At 39.6% G+C, this 26,447-nt stretch overlaps 1 protein-coding gene across 5 annotated transcripts in view; it reads left to right on the forward strand.

The window, feature by feature from the left end:
* Positions 1–26,447, forward strand: part of STOX2 (storkhead box 2) — a 264,144-nt gene that overhangs the window by 10,100 nt on the left and 227,597 nt on the right. Inside the window, exon 4 of one of the 5 annotated variants that reach the window (XR_012007462.1) lies at positions 7,792–8,220. The exons of the other annotated variants lie outside the window; for them this stretch is intronic. The gene's annotated coding sequence lies outside the window, so the exon portion shown is untranslated. Of the gene's footprint in view, positions 1–7,791; positions 8,221–26,447 lie in introns of those variants that run through there. 5 annotated transcript variants of the gene reach the window in all.

Raw genomic sequence — 26,447 nt, forward strand, 5'->3', positions numbered from 1 at the left:
CTCTGGGTAGAACATAGCCAAGTTTGACCTTACTGCCTCTGCAGCTCCTGTCTGATTCCTCTGCCTGTCTGAAAGGCCCTTCTCTGTCAGGTCCCTCACTGGATGGAGCTCGCTCCCTTAGGCAGCACCCTATGTTCCAGAACTTCCCATTTCAAAAGCATAGTCCTATCTTGTGTTCTGTTTCCTCAAGGTTGAGCTAGATACTAACACAACACAGAATATTGGAATTTCAAGCTAAAAGAACTCTAGAGGTAAATTAGGTGGCTTGATTTTAGTAAAGAGCTGCACAAAGGATATAGGTACATGCATATATATGTGTGTGTGGGTGTAGGTAGGTGAATATGTACATATGTATACATATATACACGTACAGATACAGCAGAAGTGTAATGTTGTGCCAGTGTGATGTGGGGGGAGTCCTCCCAATTACTCCACATCAAACGTTTACTTCTTCAAAAGACTTGCCCAGTAAATGATACACAGCTGAAATGATCTTCTCTCTTTGGTTCATTGAACCACCTAAGACATAGTGTTATACCAAATAGGAGACATTAGTGAGCCATTATCTTCCTGGGGAATTTTTGGTATGGAGTTCACTCTTTATTTACAAGGACACAAGTCTCTTTAAAATCTTGAAATTTGAGGTGCCTGGGCAGCTCAGTTGGTTAAGGTCTGCCTTTGGTTCAGGCCATGATCTCAGGGTCCTGGGATGGAACCCGACTCAGGGCTCCCTGGTTAGCGGGGAGTCTACTTCTCTGTCTCCCTCTGCCCCTTCCCTGCTTGTGCTCTTTCTCTCATTCTTTCTGTCTCAAATAAATAAATAAAATCTTTTTAAAAATCTTGGAATTCAGTAATTTTTTTAATTAGAATTTTAAAAATTTTTTATTTATTTATTTGAGAGAGAGAGCATGAATGGGAAATGGGAAAAAGCAGAGGGGAAGGAAGGAGCAGACTTCCTGCTGAGTAGGGAACTGGACATGGGACTCGATCCCAGGACTCTGAGATCATGATCTGAGCCAAAGGCAGAGGCTTAACAGACTGAGCCAGCCAGGCACCTCTAAATTAGAATTTCTATTTTGAGATAACGAGCTAATCATGTGCAGTTGCAAGAAATGCATTCAATGCTTTTAGTTCAGGGAACAATTTTATAATGCCTTACATACTGTGGGCATATTTAATATGTAATGGTTGATGGATAGCTTGATAAAATAACTATAATTTGTGCCCTCCAAGAGATTTCTTGAGGGAAATATGTTCAGACATTACTGAGCCCAGGTATAGAAAGTGAATCTTTTGGATCATTTGGTGGCTTTGTGTTCTGTTTCTTATAAATTTCTCATCTTTAAGGTAGTTTTATTTCATTTTTACACATGTAGTATGCACTTAGTCTCACTATATTTTGCTCTAGTGAAATATGTTTCTCTAATTATAGTGACCGTGATGAAATCTAATTAGTGAAGTGCTCATATTTTCTCCACTGAGCTGATCAGGGGTGAAAAGTAAGCCGAGAACTGGAGAACATGCCTGTCTGAAGGCTACAGGCTCCTCTGGTGTGGTCCCTCCGAGGAGCAGCATGGCTCACAGATCTCTTTCCCACAGCGCAAGAGGAACACCACTTCCTTTAGATCAAACTCACCCACAGTGGATTCTATTTATCCTTCTTTCATCTCTCTCTAGAATCCTGACAAGCAAGAATGCTACCTGAGGGCTGCCATGCTGCAAAGTATGACAGCCTGCTCTCAGAGAACCATAAATATTTGGAATTTGAAGTGAATTGGGAACTTAACAACAACAAAACTAAAGTTTGAGAACAAGTTAGCCAAAGCCTAGATTCCTTGAAATGCATTGGATAAGCACTGCATTAAAGCTGACCTTTTTGCAAGTTTTGGAAGAATGTTGGTTAGTGGGTTTTTTTTTTCTTTTAATGTGATAAAAATTCACTCTGCCAGCTGAGCATGTACAATGGGGTGAGAGTGGGTTCCTTTCTCTGTGGGAGAGAGAAGTGTTCGAGTGAGGCCCTCTGGGGGAGTTTTGATGCTGGCTACAGCTTTGATGAAGGCTTAAGCTGAAAGATACATCAAGTTTGAAATACATATTTTACAAGGGGAGGGTGTGGGACGGTGTCCTGGATTCCATCAGGCATGCACAGAGCATCCTGTCACGCAAGGCAGAGAGGGGGGTTGAGCCTGCTGCTTGAATCCCTTTGGAGGTCCGCTCACTCACCCTCAGGAGCAAAGTCATATAATTTCTCCTGAGACCTGTCTAAATTAAGAAAATACAATTCTCTGATTCTGAGGAAGGCCAAGAGTAACATTGCGCTAAGAAAGAACAAAATAATCATTTGACTAAGTTGTTTGGTGATATTTTAATGCTTCCTCCTCCATAGGCCTGATAGGGAAATCTTGGAGCAGTGGTTTACTGTGCACAGACCAGAGTTTTCAAGGCCATGAGCACAGCAGACTATCAGGGTGAAAGCCAGGGCCTTGCATCTTAAATCACCACTTCCTTGCAGGTAGCTATCATGGGTGGTAGTGGGAGTCAGGGCTGGGGTAGTTTGGGACTGGAATCTGGGGGCTGGGGGGAACCATGTAGGTGGATGCAAAATCGGGCCCTTGAGATATGTACAGTAGGACTGTTTTAAAATCATATCCCTCTTCCTACCCCAAGACCACTATTTCTGGCTGGGCTAGCCCCATCTTCAGCTTGTCAGATAATGCCCCGGTGTTATTTATCCTTCCTCTCAAGTCTCACAGAGAGAAAATCTGGTGATAACCATCATCAAGGAGAAAGCTAGAGAGAAAAGGAAAGAAGCCATCATAAAAGGCCCAGTGTTTGGAAGGCAGAAACCCAGCTCTGACACCCCTTGGGTTTGTGTGATGGCCAGCTCGGGCCTTTTACCACCAACTGCAGCACTGGATCCTTCTCCATCCTACACTTGGACCTCTGGCAACTTCTCCACCAACTGCCCCAATCCTGTTACCTTGAGCATAGTTGTTTCTGATCCCAGGTCCCCAAATCCAGAATGGCAAATTTTGGGAGTTCAAAGGAGATGTGAGAATTTGATAGAGTAGCTCCAGGGGTCAGTTTGGATCAGAGTCTGGTAGAAATGAACAGGTTTTTTTTTTTTTTTTTTTTGCCTTATGCTAGGCAAAATAGTTCTATTCCCTATTGCCTTATGATTAACATGGCCAGATTTAGAAATAAAAATACAAGTGCATTGATAATATGCTACAGTGGGGATGGACCTTGAAATCAAGCTAAGTAAAAGAAGGTAATCACAGAAGACCACATATTGTGTGAGTCCATATAGGTCAAAGGTCCAGAATGGGTAAATCTATAAAAGTAGAAAGTAAATTAGTGGTTTCCCAAGGCTGCAGAATAAGGGGACCTCGGGGATGGGGCTCAGGGTTTCTTTTTGAGGTGATAAAATGTTTTAAAATCAGCTTGTGAAATGGCTGCACAACTCTGAATATACTGAAATCCGTGGCTTCTTATACTTAAAGTGATAGAATTTTATGATACATGACTATCTTAATAAAGCTGTTTTTAATAATACAGGATGGCAAGTTAAATTTGAATTTCAGATAAACTATGAAAATAAATTTAGTGTAAGTATATGCTATGCAATCGTTGAGGTAGATTTATACTGAAAACATTTTCATTATTTATTTGAAATCCACATTTAAATGGATGTCCTGTATTTTATTTGGCAACCCTACTTAGGATTCGATTAAATGTCTCAGAAAGCACCAATCAACAGCAAAAGTAAGAAGAAATGGTTCATGAGATGTCATTTAAAGAGATTTATGGAGACCCCCTACATCTTTTGGGCATCAAAATTCTTAACAACTAACCAAGACCAAGAACTTCTGAATTTAATGATAATCACTTTTTAAAAATTAAATTTTAGCTGCCACGACAGAGAAATCCAAGGAGAGAAGAAATAACATTGAAATTCTATATTAAAAATTTCCAAAAGTTATAGAAAATGTCTAGAAGTGAGAGGAACTGGATATTTTATAAGAACCTATTAATCTTTACATTGTACGAGTCTTATTAGAAACATTTTAGGGGAAGTTCACGAGTGTGGATCTAAAGATTTTGACTTGTTCACACAGATGAAAAATTATTATAATGGGGCACATGAGTGACTCGGTTGGTTAAGTGCCACCTTCGGCTCAGGTCATGATCCCAGGGTCCTGGGGTTAAGCCCCACATTGGGCTTCCTGCTCAGCGGGGAGACCACTTCTCCTCTGCCCTCACTCTGCTCTTGTGCTCTTTCTCTCTCTCAAATAAATAAATAAAATCTTAAAAAAAGAAAAATTATTATAATGTATTTATGATATATAGTGGGATTTTCTATAAAGTAAATATTATCATGCTTGAAAAGGCAGAACCTGTGAAAAAGGTGATATATATATATATAATATGTACACACACTCACTCTTGCTCCCTTTCATATATACATTCTTTGGATGTTTTGTATTTGTTTCAAGGGGATGTCTCAGGTTGCAAATTCTAGTAAACAGAATTGTTTAAGTTTGCACTTGCATAATGATCATCTTTAAAAAATGACTATAGCTCTGCTTTGATACTGGAAAATCTAGCATAAAATTGCTACAGTGGTATAAATCAGGTTAGGATTATATAGCAATTATTAGTTAGTCATACCTGCAAAACTTTTTCAGGCTATTAGGCTGTGGTAACAGCAGACAATATTATTTTTCTTATCTTACAGTTTTAAAAACAGAACTTCAATACGTTTCTCTGAATGTAATAATTTTATAAATTGAAATTTGAACATGTTGAGGTTACATGGTGCAACATTTAACCAAATCTTAGATTTTTAAAATTACATATTTTGAATAAATAATAGATGTTGAGTTAACCCCTTACGCTGTGATAGCTCAACTTTCCTGCTGGTATTGATGTGATAAAGGATACAATTTTCTAAAATATTTATAGATTAAAATTAAATTGTCAAGTTCCATGTAAATTCAGAGGAAGAGACCCATCTTGCCCCTTGAAAATTTTCAAGGAGCATAAGTAATATCAACATATGTGGATGTTATATGTGATCTCAATAGTGGACAATGATTTTCAGAACACTTTTCCTCTTCCTACTTATACCTAGAGTTTTAAAAAATCATTCATTTAGATTACACAATGAGATTTATATTTGTAAAAGGCCATAACATAATTGTTCTCTTTTTAAAAATGCCCCTCTGGGTCACCTGGGTGGCTCAGATGAGATGGTTAAGTATCTGCCTTGGGCTCAGGTCACCATCTCAGAGTCCTGGGATTGACTCCTGTGTTGGGTTCCCTGCTCAGTGGGGAGTCCACTTCTTCCTCTTCCTCTGCCTCTCTCCCTGGTTGTGCTCTCTCTTTCATGCTCTAGAATAAATAAATAAAAATCTTTAAAATCAATCAATCAATCTATCCTTTTAAGGGCTGACAATCTATCCTTTTAAGGGCTGACATCTTAGAGAGTATGTATTTTTTTCAAAATAAAAAACAGAATTAAAGAGTACAAAGAGTATTTGGGGACTGAATTTTCTTAAAAGAAGAAAAATTTGGCTCAGGGTGTGATCCTGGAATCCCAGGATCAAGTCCCACATCAGGCCCCCTGCATGGAGCCTGCTTCTCCTCCCTCTACCTATGTCTCTGCCTCTCTCTCTCTGTGTGTATCTCTCATGAATAAATAAATACAATCTTAAAAAAAAAAGAATCATTAAATTTAACCACGTTGCCCAGACATTATTTGATAGGCAAGAATATTTGCAAATTGCAATGATACACACACAGGCTGGAAAAAAATTCATCCATGATGATATTCTTTCTTGGAATTAGTGTAAAAAGCAGAAACAAACTTCACAAGGGCTGAATCTTGTAGACATGAGTAAGAAGATAATCCATTACTTTTCATTTATTCCTAAAGATTGAATATATTTGAATTTTTAAATTTATTTATTTATTTATTTATTTATTTATTTTAGTGATAGTAAAGCAGTTTATTGAGTGATAATAGAAGGCTCCCAAAGAGGGAGATGACCCAAGAGGGTTGCCCTGTGTATATTTGAAACTGTCCATCCCATTTTCTATTCATTCTATAGAAGAAGCTGTCTCTTTGCTATTTCCTTAACATTTTAGTGTCACTATCTTTGGGTCCAGGTAACCAAGTTACCAGGCTTCAGTCCACCAAATAAGGAAACAGAGCCACTCCCTGCCACTGAACAAACACATTATATCAAGAACACATAGAATCTCTGTTTCAATTTATATTATGTAACACACATCATTACATATTTATATAAACAATTCAGTCCAATTCAACATTGTACTCCTTCCACCATGATCCAATAGGTTATTGGATTCCCAAGCATGCCTCCTCCCCAAGTTTCTGTTGATGTAAATTGGTAAAATCTTGCAGTTCTTTTGGTGTATATGGCAATGTCATAGGTCATATGTTGTACCTGTTGGGACCTGCTAGAATTTGAATCTGATCTAGAATCAATAGGTTCACCCTGAGGAGGTTCACCAATCTCTTGGATAAGGTCTTAGAAGAGACCATGTCAGGATCTTTGGGCACAAGATTGAAAACTTCCTTAGACATGGGAGAAAGAATTTCTTCTACTGGCAAAGAAGATTCAGCAGAACTTGAGGACATAAGGTCCCCAGCTGTGTTGACTTCTTCTATGCCCCCTTCCCAATTTTTGTGGTCCTACTCCTTTCCAATCATTGCCTTAACTATAGTAAAAGAGATCCTGTAAGGTTGGTCATTCATTTGGGTTGGACTTTGGGCTTATTTTTCAGAAATCTTGGTCCTGTAGCTACAAGAAAAACGTTTGATTTCAGGGCAAGCATAGATTTCTCATCCTTTCATCAGATCTTGAGCTGGGAATGTAAAGCCCAAGTGCATCATTTTCTCCCCCTAAGTTCTCCAGAATGTGACCAAACAACTCCATAATATATGAATCATTTTTGCAGAAGAAACTACTTTGTCACCCAAAGCTTTGTTTACTATAGACATTTGATTGCAGGTAATCATTAAAGTAACTTCTGCTGTGCATCTCATAGATCACCATTATCAGTTATCATTAATGGTCCTGGATCATTCCTGCCTTTATTTTATTTTATTTTTAAATTTTTCATTCATGAGAGACAGAGACAGAGACACAGGCAGAGAGAGAAGCAGGCTCCCTGTGGGAACCCCAATGTGGGACTCTATCGAGACACTCAACCACCGAGCCACCCAGGCATCCCTATGAAGTCTTTTTTTTTTTTTTTTTAGAAGAAACTAATTTATCACCCAAAGCTTTGTTTGCTATTGACATTCGATTGCAGGTAATCGTTAAAGTAATTTCTGCTTGCATCTCATAGACCACCATTATCAATTATATGAATGATCCTGGATCATTCATGCCTTTAAATTGGATGAGATCAGAGAACCAATTTCAGACTGGTTCTAGAACTGAGTCAGAGAACATGTCATCTGGAACCATGTCTGACACCAGTTTCCCTATAAGTCCAGGTTCAGTCAGAGAAGCCAAATCACTATAAATGATGCCGAATAAGGATTTATTTTAGGAATTAGACTCCATGACTCCATGACTGTAGAAGCTGCTGGGGACTCTATGCAAGACTGTTGCCTCTCCATCTGGTGACAATCCATAAGTCTTTATAGTTTAAGACCAGCTAGTGGGGAAGGAAAACTATGCAAAATGGTACCAACAAGGGCAGATTCTGACCTGTGAGAAAAAAACAGAACCTGTCTGTCATTGCCTCTAACAGAGGGAACCTGTAGGAGGCAGTGACGCCACGGAGCTGCACTCATGCCTGGCCCAGGACTCAAAAAAGCTGAAGGAAGAGATTTGCTGAGAAGTGGAGAAGCATGAGTCTGGCTGCTGCCTCATGCAACAGGGTGTGCCAGCAGATCAGTGACCTCGTGTGTAAGCCAACACACTGCTGGAGCCCTGCACTGACCTTCAGAGCAGAAAAATATGGCGGAGGCTTCACTTTTAACTTCCAAATATCATACACATTTCTCTTATGGCCACTGTCCCAAGAATATGCAGGGAAGAGAATGCTGGAAATGTACTCCCAATTTAGCTAAGTCAATACAGGACAGTCATCATAGCAGCAAATAATATTTTCTGTTGTCATGCAGTTTATATTCTGTGAAAATGGGTAAAAGAATAAATACATGTATCTATCTATCTATCTATCTATCTATCTATACATATGGGTGTGTTTGTATGTGTGTATTTTTTTATTACAACCTTCTGAGATAAATGCTTGCATTATCTCCATTTTACAGATGAGGAAACCAAGGCAGACATGGGTTAAGTATTTTGCCTTAGGTCCTATAGCTAATAAGTACCGGATCCAAGTTCTAGATGAGGGCAGTTTGCAAAGCCCATGGCAGTAACAGCTAGTCTATTTTCTTTATTCTGCATGGAGCCTTCCCCAGATGCTCAACTCAAACTGCACACTTCCTTCAAGTTTTATCATCAATTTTAGCAGTTTGTTGCATCCGGACTGTCTTGTCTTGTAACTTATTGTTGTTTTACTCATTGATAATTATCTCCAGTTGGCATAAAACTGAGAGATAACATGAATTTTATTTTTGCACGCTGGTTTGGCGGCTAATAGCATACATTCAGCTTGCACCTGTAACTTCTCATTGCTTTGACATAATGCCCTTGATGGTCAAGGCAAAGTGTGTGTACCCCTGGCCTGAGCAACAGCAAATCTGAAAGAAATCTTTTCTCAATTGGTTTTGTCAGTTCTTTGAAACATGCTGAAGAAAAGAGAAAACAGTCAGGACTGCTTCAAGGATTCCCCTGCGTACTGGTGTTATGATAATCACATAATCCAGACAAGTCGGGACAAGAGAACAGTCGGGGAAGAATGAGGGGTCACTGCTGAGGCTGGTCAGGTGGTGCTCTGGGCTTCCATCTTCTCCCAAGAAGGATCATTCCACAGGATTATTGAATGAATTCCTGTAGTTCACTCAGCCGGGTAGAAGGTCTCAGAGACTTGAAACTTCAGGATGAGGCCCTGCATTCTTGTATGTCCCAGAATGAAAAGGACTTTTGTTGACGTTCTTTTCAATTTAGTTAACATTTGGCCCACTGAAAATGGAAGGCCCGGTATGACATTGAGGGGAAAGAGCCCCCCCGCCCCCGCCCTCCCATCTTTTGGATATCAGCTGTTATAGGCTCCTGTGAAAACACTTGGAAGGGAATTTGTTTTGTGGTTGGATTTCCTTTTTAACATCATTACAGTTATATCTGCAGTATTTCCTCAAATATGTGAGAGGAAGGGAGCGGTGACTTCCTAAAGGAAAGTATTTCTATTTTTAGGCTGAAATAGGCCTTTACAAAGCTTTTCCCAAAAAATATATCAAAAAAGAGAGCTCTGCACAACAAGAAAATAGCACTTAAACTGCAGGCAATGTGGCTTATAAAATACAGTTTCGTGGGGCCCCTGGGTGGCTCAGTGATTGAGTGTCTGCCGTTGGCTCAGGGGTGATCCCAGAGTCCTGGGATCGAGTCCCACATCAGGCTCCTTGCAGGGAACTTGCTTCTCCTCCCTCTGCTTATATCTCTGCCTCTCTCTCTGTGTCTCTCATGAATAATTAAATAAAATCTTTTTAAAAATACAGTTTCGTGTAATGAGAAAGATGAGCAGTTATATTTTATTTTAGAGGACGGCCAAAAAAGGGGGAAAATCCTCCTGGATTGTGGCATATCTGCTTCAACCCCACCTTCTTCTGAGTTCTCTTGCCTTAGGCTTACAGGTCAGCAGAGTCAGTAGAGCATTTCCCTTTGGGCTGATAAGGTCCCACTCATGCTGTGAATAATGGAGAAGAGGGGGTGGGAGTGGGGGGAAAGAGAGGAGGCGTGGGACAGACGCTCTCTTGGGAGCACACAGCCCACAACTATTTTGTCATAAACGTCCATGTATTATAGCTCAAGAGAGTCCTATGGGGCATCCAGGGCAGTGTTTCGCATGTTGTTGACCACGTGTACCAGGGAGTGGGGTCCAGGATCCACATGCTTAATGAGCAGCCCAGGGGAGCTAGTCCAGTACCCAGCTGGTGCAGTGGCCTTACTTGACAAATGAGTGGTCGGTCGTCTACGGGGGTAATGGGGCTCAGCGCAGCAGCCAATTTAAAGCAGAGTCCACTTGAGACACGTGGCTTAAAAAGGGATACTGTGCTATGCACGCATGGGTGTATACAGGCAGATGTAGCCTCTTCGATGTGCTTTATGCGGGTCTGGGAAGACAGCCTCCCTGGCCCTCCAATCCTCTCTTACTCGCTCATTCTGAAATCCTTTAAAGAAACTACCAAACCTTTATGTTATAGTTAGAGGTAACATGGGAATGCTCTTTATTTTTTTTTTTTTTTGGGAATGCTCTTTAAAAAAGTAAGAACTTAGCATAAATATGCCCAAAGCTAAGGAGAGGTGATAATGGGTAACTACATATTTCTGAGCAGATTTTGATATCAGAAGAAGGGGTGGTATGATACTGTCTGGGACCAGAAAGAGTGTCTTTTTTTTTTTTTTTTTTTTTTTCAGAAAGAGTGTCTTAAATTGAGGGAAAGTCACAGGTCACAGATGGAAAATGGCTGGAAGGGAGGAATTTTGTTTTCTAAATTTTTGCTATGAAAGTTTCAAAAATTGAAATTTAAAGGAGGGATCTCTGGGTGGCGCAGCGGTTTGGCGCCTGCCTTTGGCCCAGGGCGCGATCCTGGAGACCCGGGATCGAATCCCACATCGGGCTCCCGGTGCATGGAACCTGCTTCTCCCTCTGCCTGTGTCTCTGCCTCTCTCTCTCTCACTGTGTGCCTATCATAAATAAAAAAAAAAAAAAAATAAAAAATAAAGAAAGTTTCAAAAATTGAAATTTAAAGGAATACTAGAGTGATCACCCAGAAACCTACAATCTATATTACAAAAATGAAACATATCTCCGTATTTGTGTCACCTATCCAAGCATATACGTGTGTGTGCGTGCTTGGGGATGAGGGTAAGAATATGAAGTGCAAGATGCAGTAAAATGCCAGCATGTGCTGAAGAGACATTTAAAATTTACTCTGGGTCACAGAGTCAGAGGAAGGAACTAGACCCAAGATTCCTGGGATCTCAGACTCTGCACTTTCCTCTGTACAAAACATCCCATTATTAATCATGATGATTCATACCCACCATTTTGATCACACTTTAGAGCTTCAAGTTGCTTTTGCATAATGCATATTTTGCTCAGTGCCACTGTCCCTAGTGCTAAGGAGAGAGGAAAATACAAGGGGAAGGGGATGACACAGGGTGCCGAATGTCCTGAAAGCCTAAGTCTTTTCAAGGAATTACAGCTCAAAAGGTGAGGTGCTGTTTTTCTCCTGTTGGTTCTTGGGAAGTTTTGAACAGGTTGGAACAGTTGGAAAAACTAACTGGGGGCTGTCAACACAAAAGGAAGAGCCAGAGGACTTTGGAGGGAAACAAATGAGACGGTGGCTCTGGGATCTCGGGGACATGCACCTGCTTTTTACCCTGTGTTTCAGCATCTGTCTCTGCTGCAAGCTTCTCCACTGAGGCTTCCTCTTTCTGGGATTCTCTTCTTCCCATCTCTTAACCGGGTTGGGTGCCCCTCGCTCCCCAGCCTCAGCCTGCCTGCCCACACTCAGTGCTTCCTCTGAGGACGGTTGCATTTTCACTCTGGGCTGTCATTTCCTATTTATTTGTTTTCCCTGCTGAACCGCAGACGTCATAATGACTGAAATCATGTCTTCCTTGCCTTTGTCACGCTCCATCCCTGCCACTGGCAGATGTGCAATAACATTTGTTGAACGAACGACCAGAGACCGTAAACTTGCAAAGATCTGAACTTTAACTTGCTGCAGTACGATGTAACTACACGTGGAATAAAGCAGAGCAGGGTTTGTTTTTACTTCATTTTATGATTTGTTTTTTGAGAGGGAGAGAGCTTGGCAAGCATCTGAGGAAGAGAGGAAACAGACTTCAATGCAGTTAGGACAGAGGCTTAAGCAGGTTGGAGGGTAGCCTGAGGGAATGTTTGAGGAGCTGATGACCCATTCTTGGGGACAGAAAGTCTGGATTTTTTTCCAAACAAAGAGTTAATTAAACCCTGTGCTGCAGTCAACAAGGATGGAGGATACAAGACTGCAGGTGGAGAGAAAACAGCAAGGATGTTAAAGCACCAGGTTTTAACAAAGGGTCAAGGTGATTTGTTTAGAAAAAGCTCAAACTCTGAGCCTGAACAAGTCTTTTCTAGTCTCCAGAGAAAGAGACTTAAGTTTCCAGGAAAAATTTTAAAATGTAAATTTTCACTTAAAACATACATAAAATGTATTATTTTAACTGTGTGAAAAATGTTTTTAAGATTATAAAATACCCATAACATAAATTTACCATTTTAATCATCTTACAACATACAATTCAGTGGCATTAAGTACATTTACATTGTTGGGCAGCCAACAATGCCATTTCTCTCCAGAATTTTTGTCATCTTCCCAGACTCCATGCCTAGAACAGTCACTTCCATGTGTCCTCCTCCCCAGCTCCTGGCAACCACCATTCTGCTTGCTAGCTCTATGAATTTGACTATCTAGGTGGCACATATAAGTAGAATCATACAGTGTTTGTTCTTCTGTGACTGCCTTATTTCACTTAACCAGTAATGACTTTAAGCCTCATCTATGTTGTAACATGTGTCAGGATTTCCTTCTTTAAGACTAATATTCCATTTTATGTATAGACCACATTCTGTTTATTCATTCATCAATCAATGGATACTTGGGTTGCTTTTTTGGCTATTGTGAATAACATGTTCATAACCTATGAACATGGGTGTGCAAATATGTACATATGAATATAGCCACGTACAAATATGTACATGTGAAAATAACTATGTTCATAACTATGTACATGGGTGTACAAATATCTCTTTGAGAACCTGCGTTCAATTCTTTTGGATATATACCCAGACGTGAGATTGCTGGATTATATGGTAATTCTATTTTTGATTTTTTAGGAACCACCATACTGTTTTTTTAACAGTGGTTGCACCATTTTATGTTCCTACTGGCAGAGCACAGAGTCCCAATTTTTTCACATCCTCACCATCCCTGTCTTTTTCTGTTTTGTTGCTGTTGTTGTTTACTTTGGTTTTGATGATGTCCGTCTGAATGGGTGTGAAGTGGGATCTCACTGTGGTTCTGATTTGTAGTTTCCTAATGATTAGTGACATCGAGCATCTTTTCATGTGCCTATTGGCCATTTATGTATTTTCTTGGAGAAGTGTCTATGTCTACTCATTATCTTTTTTAAAGATTTATTTATTTATTTATTTGAGAGAGAGAGAAAGTGTACAAACAGGGAGAGGGGCAGAGGGGAAGAATCTCAAACAGACTCCCTGCTGAGTATGGAGCTCAATGAGGGGCTTGATCCCATGACCCTCAGATCACAACCCAAGCTGAAATCAAGAGTTGGATGCTTAATCCATGGAGCCACCCAGGTACCCCTAAATTTACTCATTTTTAAATCAAGTTTTTGTTGTTATTGTTTAATTGTGTGAGTTCTTTATGTTCTGGACATTAAGTTTTCAGAAGTTTAACCACTGTTCTCTTAGTATTGGTCAAGGGTTGAACTTGATCAGATGACAGACTCATTTCTCCTTTTTGCCTAAGGACAAGTCTAGGCTCATTAGAGGGGCAAATTAGGCCCTCCATGTATATTCCAATTATACCAGCTCCTCATATATTTCTAAATATGCCTGCATTTTCATTTCCTCAAGACTGGAGGGCAGTCCTCTACCTGGACTTTCTTTCCCCAGCATGCCCACCCTACAATGTTCAACTCACTTTTCAAGATCCATTTCAAATGTAAGTCTCTTTTAGGTTCAGGAGTAGTTGGCCTTCAAACTTTTTGGTCAGACACCCTCTAAAAAGATTTTGGAAGACTGTCTAACCCTTATAGATGGTCAGGTTGATTTTATTCCCAATTTTTAAAATCATAAGTTGAACTAGATTTAAATGAGATTTAATTTCCAGAGTATTAAAAACTGATAGTTTAAAATACAATTATTGTATTTCTCTTAAATGTATCCAGTGGTGGTGCAGTATTTCCTCTAGAGGCTCTTTCTGTGCTGACCAGGTCTTAGAGCATCCCATATATATATGCAAATCCCTGCTCTTTTCAGCTTTGCAATTTGACCTCTACTTTAGACCCATTAAGATATATAAGAAGAAGTTTTTTCTTAGTAAGAGTAGGATGAAAGTGATAGAAGGCAGTAAGAGTGTAGATGTTGGTGGGTTCCAGAAGGAAGAGCCCTGCATCTGCTTCCCTGGTTTGGGGCAGCAGCAAAACCACAGATAGGTTTGTGTCTCCCCCTCCTCGTGCCCCAAGAGGCCACCAGATCCTAGAGAAGAGGTAGCTATAGAATGGCTTAGACATCCTGCACCTACTCATGTCACAGAAACAGCAGGATGATACTTGGGTATCCACAAGGACCCCAGGATTCAGAGAGAGAACCCTAAAACTTGAAGGAGCAAGTGGATTGAAAGGGAACTATCTCTGTGATCACATGGGTGGACCTCATACCAAGGACCAGGCAGGCAATGCATGTTTAAGTGGATTTCTGTGTGGACAGGTGCCAGTGAGGGCCTGGCTGGCTCATCTCCCCTTCTGGACACCTTGACATAACATACGGCCCCTGTTACCACCACCTAAAACCTAGATACAGCCTCAGGTATAGGGTTGAATGGGATTTAGTTCTACCACTCTGATGAAATGGTAATGGTGTAGTGGTGGCTTGAAAGACAAAATAGTATAAGTCAAAGAAAAGTTGAGCTCTATTTCTTATATATCTTGGGGGGGACAAGAAAAAATATACTGAGACATAGACTAGCTGCAAATATATAGAACATATTATTCTTGCTCCTCTAATTAGATATATGCTCTGAGAATGGGGATTGTATCTGCTTTATATTAAGTGCTTGCATACTTGTGTTTCTGGAACGTGTGTGTGTATGTGTGTGTGCGTGTGGGGGGGTTATAGCAACTGTGGTATTTGAGGAAGAACCCATCTTGATTTCAAACAACTCAACCAGTATTTCCACCTTTTGATTTGATTTATGCCTTTTTGGGTCTCATTTTGGAATCACAAAGTCTCTCATGAGTGTTGGGAAGTAAGCATTTTCACGAGGAAAAAATGAACTCAGAAAGCAAAAGCAAAAGAAAAAATGGATATCGGAGAAGGTAGAAAAGTCCTAACAAGAATGAAGGAAATTGCGAGAAGGATTTCTTTCTTTTGGGGAACCAGAAGGAAGCAATAGGTCAACTCAAGTTCATCAGGCCATCAGATAGCAGCCGAGAGGGGCTTCCGACTAAGCACAGGTTGGGAGTCTAAGGTTCCCAGATTTAAATCCATTTCATAAATGGGACTTCAGATCCAACTAAATGGGGCCAGAGTTATAATAGCTTTAAGTTAAGCTGTTAGCTGAAATCTGAGGCCGGGAAGTTGACTTGTGCTTTGGATCAAGCACAAATAGTTGGTTAGACAAAGCAAAAGCAATAATAAACCAATTTTGTGTCTTTAGAATCCCTGAGCAGACAAGCTTACTGTTTACAACACATCAACCTGTGCCTTTTGTTCTTTCGGGCTAGGAGTCTTGAAAAGGCGCTGTGTAAAATTGCCATGTCACAGACTTGAAATAAGATCTTGGATTAATAAGATGCCTTGTGTTGGAAGAGTGCGTGGGCTTTATAAGCACCGAGAGAATGCATATCAGGGACTTGGTGTTAAAATGTCATTGGGGAAGAGATGCTGGTTAAGAGTTTCCTCCACCGGGGGAGGTGTGGTACTTAGAAGAGATAAATGGTGCTTCTGCAAATGTTCAAATGGGAAGCATGTTACAAAAAAGGAGGACTCTTGGGCACCTGGCTGGCTCAGTTGGTTAAGCATCAGACTCTTGATTTTGGCCTAGGTCATGATCTCAGGGTCCTGGGATAGAGCCCCACATTGGGCTCCCCACTCAGCAGGGAGTCTGCTTGTCCCTCTCTCCCTCTGCCTCTCCCTCCCCACTCTCTCTCTCAAGTAAATAAATAAATCTTATTTGTTTTAAAGAGGTACTATTATGTGCGTGCATGTGCATATGTGTATTTAATTACCAAAGTAACACCTACTCATTTTTAAATATAGAAGAAATTATAAAGCAGGATAAAATAAAATGTTGAACCATTTATCAGTTCCTCTTAATTCCACTCACCAACTGCAACTCCTATTAATTGCTTGGATTGTGGCATGAAATAGAAGGTGCTCTCAAAAGTAGTGATTGAAGAAAGTTTTGTGAAGGGAATATTAACCAAGGAGTGAGTAGGGTTAGGGGAATCTAACAAGGGGCAGCGAAGCATCCTGGGGCTAGCGGCAGCAGGGACTCTGCTACTCTCCTAAGCCAGAGGAGCAAGCTAAGGAAGTGGTTTCTGGCCCAGCAAGACCGGCCATTGCAGAAGAGGGCCTTGGAGAGGAATGATCAGCCTTGGGAAGATGATCACCTACTGCCAACCCAGGTACCTGACCAGGAACAGCTGGGAAATCTATACCCCATTGTCTCTCTCCCCCTGGCCTCCCATGTTGTGCCAATTTCTATTCATTGGCTGAATCTAACTAGAAGTAAGAGGGCAAGAGAGCCCTGTTGGTGTGGTGTGTGGCAGCCTATGTCTCCTGGTGGAGAGCAGGAGAGAGGAAGATGGAGAAGGAATCTGAAGGGGAAATGGAGAAAACCCAGCAGGTAGTTTGCCTACAGCCTCAGACTCCCAGTGCCTAGAAGTCTCTCCATAGCCCAGGCATGTGCAGATTTCCCTGGGCTTCCCCTTGGGGCCCAGACAAGCTCTGTGGAGGATGATCCCTTGGAGACGAGGGCTGGTGGGATGAATAAGAGCCTGGGGGACATAAGTCTCCCAAATGGTTAGAGTCTCTAGCCACAAAAGGGCAGATCTGAGCAACAGACATTGCCTGTGGTGATGTTTCAATATTTAGAGTCTGACTCATCAAATCCAGGTGGTAATCACTGAGATCCTTGGGCCACCAAACGAAGATTTATGAAAGAGCACTTAGCTCTTAATTAATGCATGACAAAGCATAGAAGCATTTTCCCTTTCTGGGAATACAATGCTTGGGCTGGTCTGACCGTATTCAGGACCGTAGCATCATTGCTTTTGTTTAACTGCAATACATTCCCTGGCTTGCACTCTGTTGTAATATTAGATATTAGGCAATTCTGTATAGGTGCTGAATTATATCAAAATTATGACTAAGTTTATTTTTATTTTCAATATATTGTTCTTTAATTTACCCATGGGATCGATTACGATAGACTTAAAGGGGATAATGATATGTAAAATAGACCATAAATTGAGTTGTAGGAGTTAGAGCTGTGACTAGAGGAACATTTGTCCATGAGCTTCACTGAACAACATGGGTGGAAGTCTGGGCTAAGAGAGGATCAGTGATGGGAGCCTTCTGGAGGAAATGGGGAAAGAAATTGCAATATGTTCTCAGCTCAGAGTCTATACTTTCCCCTGTGCAGTGACTAGCAGAACTGCAAAATGAAAAGGAATCCTGAGCACTTTGAAGGTGTAGGGTATAACACAGCTTCCATCAGCACGATTAGAACTTTCCAAATCCTCACGATTTCCCCCACTCTCTTTGCTGTGTCCTCAAGCTCGTCACCCACTTCTTGGGCTTGGTTCCTAGTGTGAACACAGCACTGTGTGCCTAGTCTCACTAGTGACAATGACAGGCTGTCCCTAACACAAATAGAGACCCGCTTACCACATGTTTAACTATTCCACAGTTTTAAGTCAAGCTAACAAACTACTAATGTTCTCAGAATGTGCTTTATTCTATTAGTTGATTATTTTTACTTTGTTTTTAAAATTTTAATTGCTTTATTGAGATATAGTTTACATAGCATAACATTCACCTCTGTTAGGTATATGATTCAAAGAATTTTCGTATATTTACAGAGATGTACCTTTACTACCACAATCAGATTTTAGAACATTTCCATCACTCCTAGAAAGAAACCTCCTGCCCATTACCAGTCACTCTTCATATCTGCCCCAGTCCTAGGGAACTACAAATCTACTCTTTGCCTCTATAAAGTTATCTTTTTTGGACATCTCATGCAAATAAAAATGTACAGTTAGTGGTATTTTGTGTCTGCCTTGCTTCACTGAACATCATGGTTTTGAGGTTCTTCCACTTTTTAGTATTTATTACTACATCATTCTTTTTATTGTTAAATAGTATTCAATTGCATGGATATACAACTTTTCCCCCCATTTATTGGTTCTTGGACACTTGGATTATTTCCACTTTTTGGCTATAATGGATAATGCTAGTATGACCACTGTGTACAAGTCTTTGTGTAGGTGTATGGTTTCATTTCATTTCTTTTGGGTAGATAGCTAGAAGTGGAATTACTAGTCACATATAAGACTGAATTTCATTTTTTAAAAGTATTTTATTTATTTATTTGAAAAAGAGAGAGAGAGAGAGAGAGACTTAGAGAACGAGGATGAGCAGGATAGAGGGTGAGGGATAAGCAGACTCCCAGCTGAGCAGGGAGCCGGATGTGGGGCTCAATCCTAGGACCCTGAGATCATGAGCTGAAGGCAGATGCTTAACCAACTGAGTCACCCAGGCGACCCTGTATTTCATTTTTTTGAAACATTGGTAAACTGTTTTCCAAAGTGCTACAGCATTTGACATTCCCATCAGCACTATATGAGGTCTCTAATTTGTTCACATCCTCAACGACACGTGCTGCTGTCTGCCTTTTCCATCATAACTACCCAAGTAAGTAAAAAATGGTATCTCACTGTGTTTTTGTCATTTGACAGTGTGCATTTTCTGTTTTTTTTTTTAAGATTTTTATTTATTTATTCATAAGAAAGACAGAGAGAGGCAGAGGCAGAGGCAGAGACACAGGCAGAGGGAGAAGCCGACTCCATGCTGAGAGCCTGACATGGGACTTGATCCTGGGACTCCAGGATTACGCCCTGGGCTGAAGGTGGCGCTAAACCACTGAGCCACTCAGGCTGCCCCCGGGCTGCCCATCAGTGTGCATTTTCCCAATGACTAACGATGTTGAGCATCTTTTCATGTGCCCATTGGCCATTTACACATGTTCTTGAGAAAAATATCAAAACCATTTGGCGTGGGGCACCTGGGTGGCTCAGTCAGTTAAGCAACTGTCTTTGGCTCAGGTCATGATCTCAGGGTCCTGGATTAACCCTGAGTTGGGTTCCCTGCTTAGCGGGGTGTCTGCTTCTCCCTCTGCCCCTACCCCTGCTCGTGGGCATGTTTTTTCTCTTTCTCATGAGCACACACACTCTCTTTCTCAAATAAATCTTTTAAAAAATAAAATCATTTGCCTTTTTAAAGAATTGTGGTATAACTGACATGCAACATTATATTAATTTCAGGTGTACTATATACCTTTGTCTTTTTGAGCTGAAATTTTTATTGAGGTAATTGCCATTAAGTTTTGAAGGTGATTTATATATTCCTTATGAATATTCCAAGTTCCTTATGAATTACATGATTTGCAAATATTTTCTCCTAGTGTATAGGTTGTGTGTTCATTTTCTCAGTAGTATCTTTTGATGTACAAAAGATTTTCATTTTGATTAAGTCCAGTTTATCAATTTTTAAAAAGATTTTATTTATGGATTCATGAGAGACACAGAGAGAAAGGCAGAGATATAGGCAGGGAAGAAGCAGGCTCCTCAAGGGGAGCCTGATGTGGGACTTGATCCTGGGATCCTGGGACCACTCCCTGAGCTGAACGCGGAGGCTCAACTGCTTAGCCACCCAGGCATTCCAATTTATCAAATTTTAAAAGTTGCATGTGTTTCTGGTGTCCTATATAATAACCATTGCCTAACCCAAGATCATGAAGATATTTTGCCATTCCTTCTAGGATTTTTATGGTTCTAGCTGTTATGTGTTGGCCCATGATAATTTTGAGTAAATTTTTTTTTTGGTATGGTGTAGGTTTTTTTTTTTTTTTTTTTTTTTTTTTGGTGTAGGTTGTTTTACTTGTGAGTATCCAGTTGTCCCAGCACTATTTGTAGGAAACGGTATGTTTTTCTTATTGCATTTTGTTGGCATACTTGCTTGAAAACCAGTTGACCATAAATGTAAGCTTTTATTTCTGGGCTCTCAATTCTTTTTCATTGATCTACATGTCTGTCCATATGCTAGCACCATACTGTCTTGATTACTATAGTGTATCTTTTCATTTTGATAAAAACATAGTTACAATCTATAAATTCAGGTTCTAATTTAGAACTTTTTGATTCCAGGGCATTCTACCTAAGGACACTCCATCACAGGCCCTCGCCTCTAGCCTGTCCCTTCTCCCTTCTCTCTTTTTTTTTAATTTTTATTTATGATAGTCACAGAGAGAGAGAGAGAGAGAGAGAGAGGGGCAGAGACACAGGCAAAGGGAGAAGCAGGCTCCATGCACCGGGAGCCCGATGTGGGATTCGATCCTGGGTTTCCAGGATCGCGCCCTGGGCCAAAGGCAGGCGCCAAACCGCTGCGCCACCCAGGGATACCTCCTTCTCCCTTCTCTTTGCACTCCCAGATCTGTCTCATAGTTCTAGAAGTCTCCAATACACATGTTCAGATGCCCTGACCCTCAAGTGTAGTACTGAGGTCCTGTTTCTGTGCTGCCTGCCAGCTGGGGGACCTCAGCTTCTAGAGGGCTCACTTTGGTTCTCGCACATGGGCCTGCACATCTTAGAGCCTACTATGATACACTGAAATCTCTCTGACTCTCCTTTCTGCCATATCTTTCTTCTGCCTTTCTTTTCATCTTCAGCTAGAAGAAAGCTCTGGTTGGAGGAACCCATATGATCACACATAGTTAATCCAGACAATCTAGGATAATCTTCCTATTTTGAGGTCAACTGATTAGTAACCTTAATTGCATCCTCAAAGTTGGTTTTTCTATGTAATGTAACATATTCGCAGCTTCTGATGATTAGGAATTGGCATTATTGTAAGGCCATTATTCAGTCTGCCACATGGGGGTTAGAATTATTAAGCTAGTGCTGTGGTTTTTGAAATATTTTTTGCTCACCTTCACTTTGGAAAGTGAAATATTTTCAGTGCTGTCTGAAATATTTTTTGCTCACCTTCACTTTGGAAGATTATTGTCACTGGCTATAGAATTCTAGGTCAGCAGTTATTTTTGTTTGGTATTTAAAGAGGTATCATTCCATTACTTCTAGCTTCCATTATTTCTACTGAGATGTCAGCTGTTAACCTCATTGTTACACCTTTGAAGACAATGCACTTTCTTTTCTTTTGGCTTATTTTTGGTATTCTTTTTATCTTTGGTTTCCAGCAGTTTTATTTTGATATACCTGTGTGTAATTTTCTTTGTGTTTATTCTGCTTTGGTTTCTGAAATCTGTGAGATGATGTTACATTTTCCAGTTTTGGAAAATTCTCTTTTGTTATCTCTTCAAATATTTCTTCCTTCCCATTCTCATTTTCCTCTTACAGAATTCAAATTATACACTTATTAAAATTTTCCAATATATCCTACATATTTCTGTTCCCTCCCAGAGAAGGACATTGTACTTTCTTTTTTAAATTTTGTTTGATTTTTTTTTTTTTTAAGATTTCTGTTCTGTGGTAAAATCTCCTCTTGGTTTCTTTTTCTCCATTTTCCCCCTCTATTTTCTTGAACATAGTATAGCTATTTTAAAGTTCTGATCTGCTATGGGTCTGTTTGGATATATTTCTATGGATATATTTCTTCCATAAGGACTCAATAGAGTTCTTTTCCTGGCATGCCTTGTAATTTTTAAATGAATGGAGTGTGTTTGTGTGTGTGTGTGTGTGTGTGTTTAAAATATTACCTTCTTCCAGAGAGAGTTAACCCTTTTCCTTCATAAGTAGAGAGAGTAGGGGCAGATCACTAGGGTTAGAGTAGGGTTAGTTCACTAAGGGGCTGAATTGAATCATAGTCTGGATTGAAGTTCTGGCATAGCTCCATTTACATTTGATTCACCCTCTTCACATGCTGATGTCTCTGAAGGCTTTCAGGAGACAGCTTGATGTGTGTGCTGGGGCTCTTCCCCCTGGCAGCTCAGGAACTCCAATCTATCTCATCATTACACTGAGGTTGCCAAAAGCTTTACTTTACTATTCTGAGGATTTCCGCCCAGCTTCTCTTCCTCCCATCCTTTACAGGTGTCTTGAAGAGAAAACTTCCTCATTTGAGGCCTTTCAATTATGTCACTCCAGCTGCATAAAACTGCCAGAAGTCTGTTGGTTTCTCCATCAACCAGAAGCAGCTTTTTCATCAGGCAAAGAGTGGATTTTCAGCTTCTGCTCATATCTAGGAAGTGGGTTAACCAGTTTCCTTTGGGGCAAGTGACTGCAGAAGGTCAACTCACTGCTTCATGGGTCTTCCCTTTGAAATTTCATTACTTTCTTTCCTTCTCGCTTCAACAACTATGTGATGCCTTTAAGCAGACAATGTTTATATTTTATATAGATTTTCTAGGTTCCTGACAAAATCATTGGTCCAATGTTAGCAACTCTATCCTACTCAGAAGCATAATGTCAGTGCTGGAGGTGGTATTTTCGATATACATAATTTTAAGTGCTTTTACTGAGAAATTTTGAGGATATATAGTGTGCTCCATTGCCAGAAATGGAAGGCCTAAATGCACTTTTTTCTTGATAATCAGTATGTTTTCTATTAAAGCACATTGACTTTGTCGTATGTATATATTTAATTCCAATAAGAAATATATTATGTAGACAGGAGCGCTTATCTAATTACCTTTCCAAATTATGTTTATACCTTTTAAAATATTTAAGTACAATAAATAGAACAAATTGAAAGTGGTGAGCTGAAAAGACACCAGGATTTGCAATAACTGTCACAGATGATAGACAATTCTTGTCAATGTGCCACTTCTAAATTATTAAAACAATCCCCATTAACAGTATAAAGGAAATGTGAACAAATTGCAAATAAAACTATAATATTTTTCCAAGACAGGGTATCTATATTTTTTCATCTACAATAAATGGGATAAATGTTTAGAAGTTAATAACTCTGTTTTGAATCATTAACAGTAACCAACTACATTTACTATTTTTCTAAATGCTTTACTAATCACATTTCTAAAGTAATTATGTGTAAAATAGCATTAGAATCTAATTCCATTTATAATTGAATGCCCAGGATAAATGATTTTGAAGTTCCACTTTTGGACAAATACAGCATGAATTAGATCATTAAGCTTTCTCTTGTGAATGACTGTGTTTCTGCCTTTTAAAATGTTTTGATATCTGCACGTTTCAGATAGCAGTTATCTGATTAACCATAGCATTTTCCTAAAACTGTCTATTTTTAGCTAGCCCTTCTCTTGGCTCTGGAGATCTGCCATGTGCAGTGATCTCAGAGGAAGGAGGGCCTGTTTACTGGAGAATACGTACTTTGGGCAAGATGGCAGAGTTCTGACAGGTTGTAATTTCCACTGTTGGAGATCTCAGACACAGCACTCACTTCCTTATTTGGAGGAGACATAATCAAGGGTAGAACTTGGTGATTATATTGAAAAAAACCTCAACAGATAAGGAACTGATTTCATTCCAGTGAGTAGGAGAAAATATACAAAAGTTGTGTTTGCTTTATCACGTTGCTTTGTTATTAATATCAGCCATTGTTATTTCCATGAAATAGCAACCAGATGTTTATGTTCATCTAAATACTGATAAAATTAATGATGGTATAGTATGTATTATAGCAGCACTTTTTTTTTTTTCCCCACACCGCAGCTTTTATGGGGAATACCATTTACATGAGGGATACAGTCCCTTGGGAATGCTAGTGAAATGCACAAATCCTGGCAAAGTAGTTGTAACTCCACCCCTTTCTTTTCCTATCTAAGAAAGCCTTGAAGTTTGCAGAGGAATGAGAGTAAACTTATTGTTGGAGGGACTTTGAATCTACACTAATTTAAAAATAAATAGAAAGGATTCAATCCCGAACTGATATTCTATTGTTAATAATCATTTTCTATGACACACTTCCCAGTGATAGATACTCACTAGTGGATCATATCCTTTAGTCTGGAAGGAGCTATATGTAAAACACCAATATCATACAATAAATACCTACTTTTCAAGTGTTAGCTCAATATTGCCTAATGTATGAAGTCTTATCTCATTCTTAATGTCACTTTCTTAATGAACTTAATGAATGTATGTACATACTTCTACCATTGCATCAATAAGGCCATAATTTCACTTCAGGGAGATTATTTGTCTATTTCCTCTTACAAACTATGATCTTCCCCAAAATAAAGACTAGGTCATATTTATTTTTCTGTGTCTAGAACTCAGAATGCCTAGAATACAATAGTTGTCTAATGTAAGATTGTAATGAATGGGACCAAGATTTAGTAACTCTCAATCACTCGGAGTGAAAGCCTGAGGCATGCATACTAATGCTGTGAACATCCAGTATCCTAAAACATTTCATGAAAAAAAAAAAACAACAACCCACATTAATTTGGTGTGGCTGATGGAATTTTTGCTCAAATAAAAGTGATTTTAGCATGAAATTTAGAGTGTATTGAGTTGGGTTTACAATAGTAGTCAGGAAAAATGTTAAATATTTCAATGAGGGAAAAAGTATTATTCTAGACTGGTTTCTACTCTTAAATGCTGCTATGCACAGCTGTAGGAATTGAACATGAATGAACCACTAATAGAAACCTAAGACAAAGATAAGTATATTTTGTACACTGGTCTTTGAAAATTGACTGGGATGGGCTTCTGCCACTGTAATTGAGATGCCAAAGCTGGTGCCATCTGACAGCCAGAGTACAGAGGGGTCATGGCTGTGTGATTGTCAACAAAGGCATTATTGAGAAGCATGTCAAGAAGCATCCAGATGAACCATCTTAATTTTTAGGCTATCTGAATCTCTCCGTTATGGTGGCAATCTTAAATTTTGTCCTAGGAAAGATTAATTCTTTGAAGGGAAAACTGAATGAGGAATCAGAGTAGCATCTAGAAGCACTTGGAGCCATTTTGAAAAGGTGTCTCAGGCAATGACAAAATCTTCCATGTAAGGAAGATCAATATAGGTCTAGACTAAGGTAAAAATCTTTGGTAGGTTGTTGGAAGAAGCAAAGCATGTGATATACTTTTGCACTCTTTTCAGTATCAAACTGATTCTAAACCACAAAATACAGCCCATATCCTCAGTGATTCACACAAGCTTGGCTATGATAATAAGATGATCATTAACTCTTTGAAGAAGAGGAGGGGCCTTATAGTATGGTTATCAAGAGCACAGACACTAGAGCCAGACTGCCTGGATTTGAATCCAGGTGACTTATTGGTGACTTAACAGCCGAGCCCCTGTTGCTTAACATCTCTGGATCAGTTTCTCATCTGTAAATATAGAATAACAACAGTATCTACCCCATAGGGTTGTCGTGTGGATTAAATGAATGAATATACATAAAGTACATAAGGCATAGTATGTGATACATAGGAAACACCGTATAAATTTTATTTATTTTTTTATTAATCTAGGATAAGCAGTTGTAGACTTGTAATTCAGGTCATCAATAATCAGTGTTATTATTTTTTTAAAATATTTTATTTATTTATATAAGAGACAGGGAGCAAGAGAGAGCATGATGGGGAGGTGCCTAGGGAGAGGGAGAAGCAGATTCCCTGCTGAGCAGCAAGCCTGACTTGACTCTGGGCTAGATCCCAAGACCCTGAGATCATGACCTGAGCTGAAGGCAGATGCTTAACGAATGAGCCATGAGGCGCCCTATAATCAGTGTTATTCTTTCAAGATAGTAGGTAAGCATGTAGTCGTAAGGGTCAAACAAAATCATTAATACTGCATAAGTGGTGTGACACAATTAAGGATGTAGGTGGATTACCCTTGAAATAACCTTTTAGGAGGCTTTTTTTTTTAAGTTTACATATATGTATATTTTTAGTAATTTCTACACCCAAGGTGGGACTTGAACTCATGACCCCAAGACCAAGAGTCATATGCTCTACTGACTGAGCCAACCAGGTGCCCCACCCCCTTTTATTTATTTATTTACTTATTTCATTATGAGGCTTTTAATTAGATGAAGCAGTGACCCCATGATTATAGAAACTCTGGAAATTCTGGAGTCCTACTACAGCAAGATTTTATTAAGTGGTTTGTGCAGATGTCATTTTTCCTGACATATTAATTGGTGCCTTAAACTTGTTAGTCTAAATCCAACTACAGCACTGGTGATGAAACAATAACATAACAGGACTTCCTTTTTCTTTATACAAGTTGGCTTTCCATAGGTACCA

Source organism: Canis lupus, chromosome 15 (genome assembly GCF_048164855.1).
Source record: "Canis lupus baileyi chromosome 15, mCanLup2.hap1, whole genome shotgun sequence".
Lineage (NCBI taxonomy): Eukaryota > Metazoa > Chordata > Mammalia > Carnivora > Canidae > Canis > Canis lupus.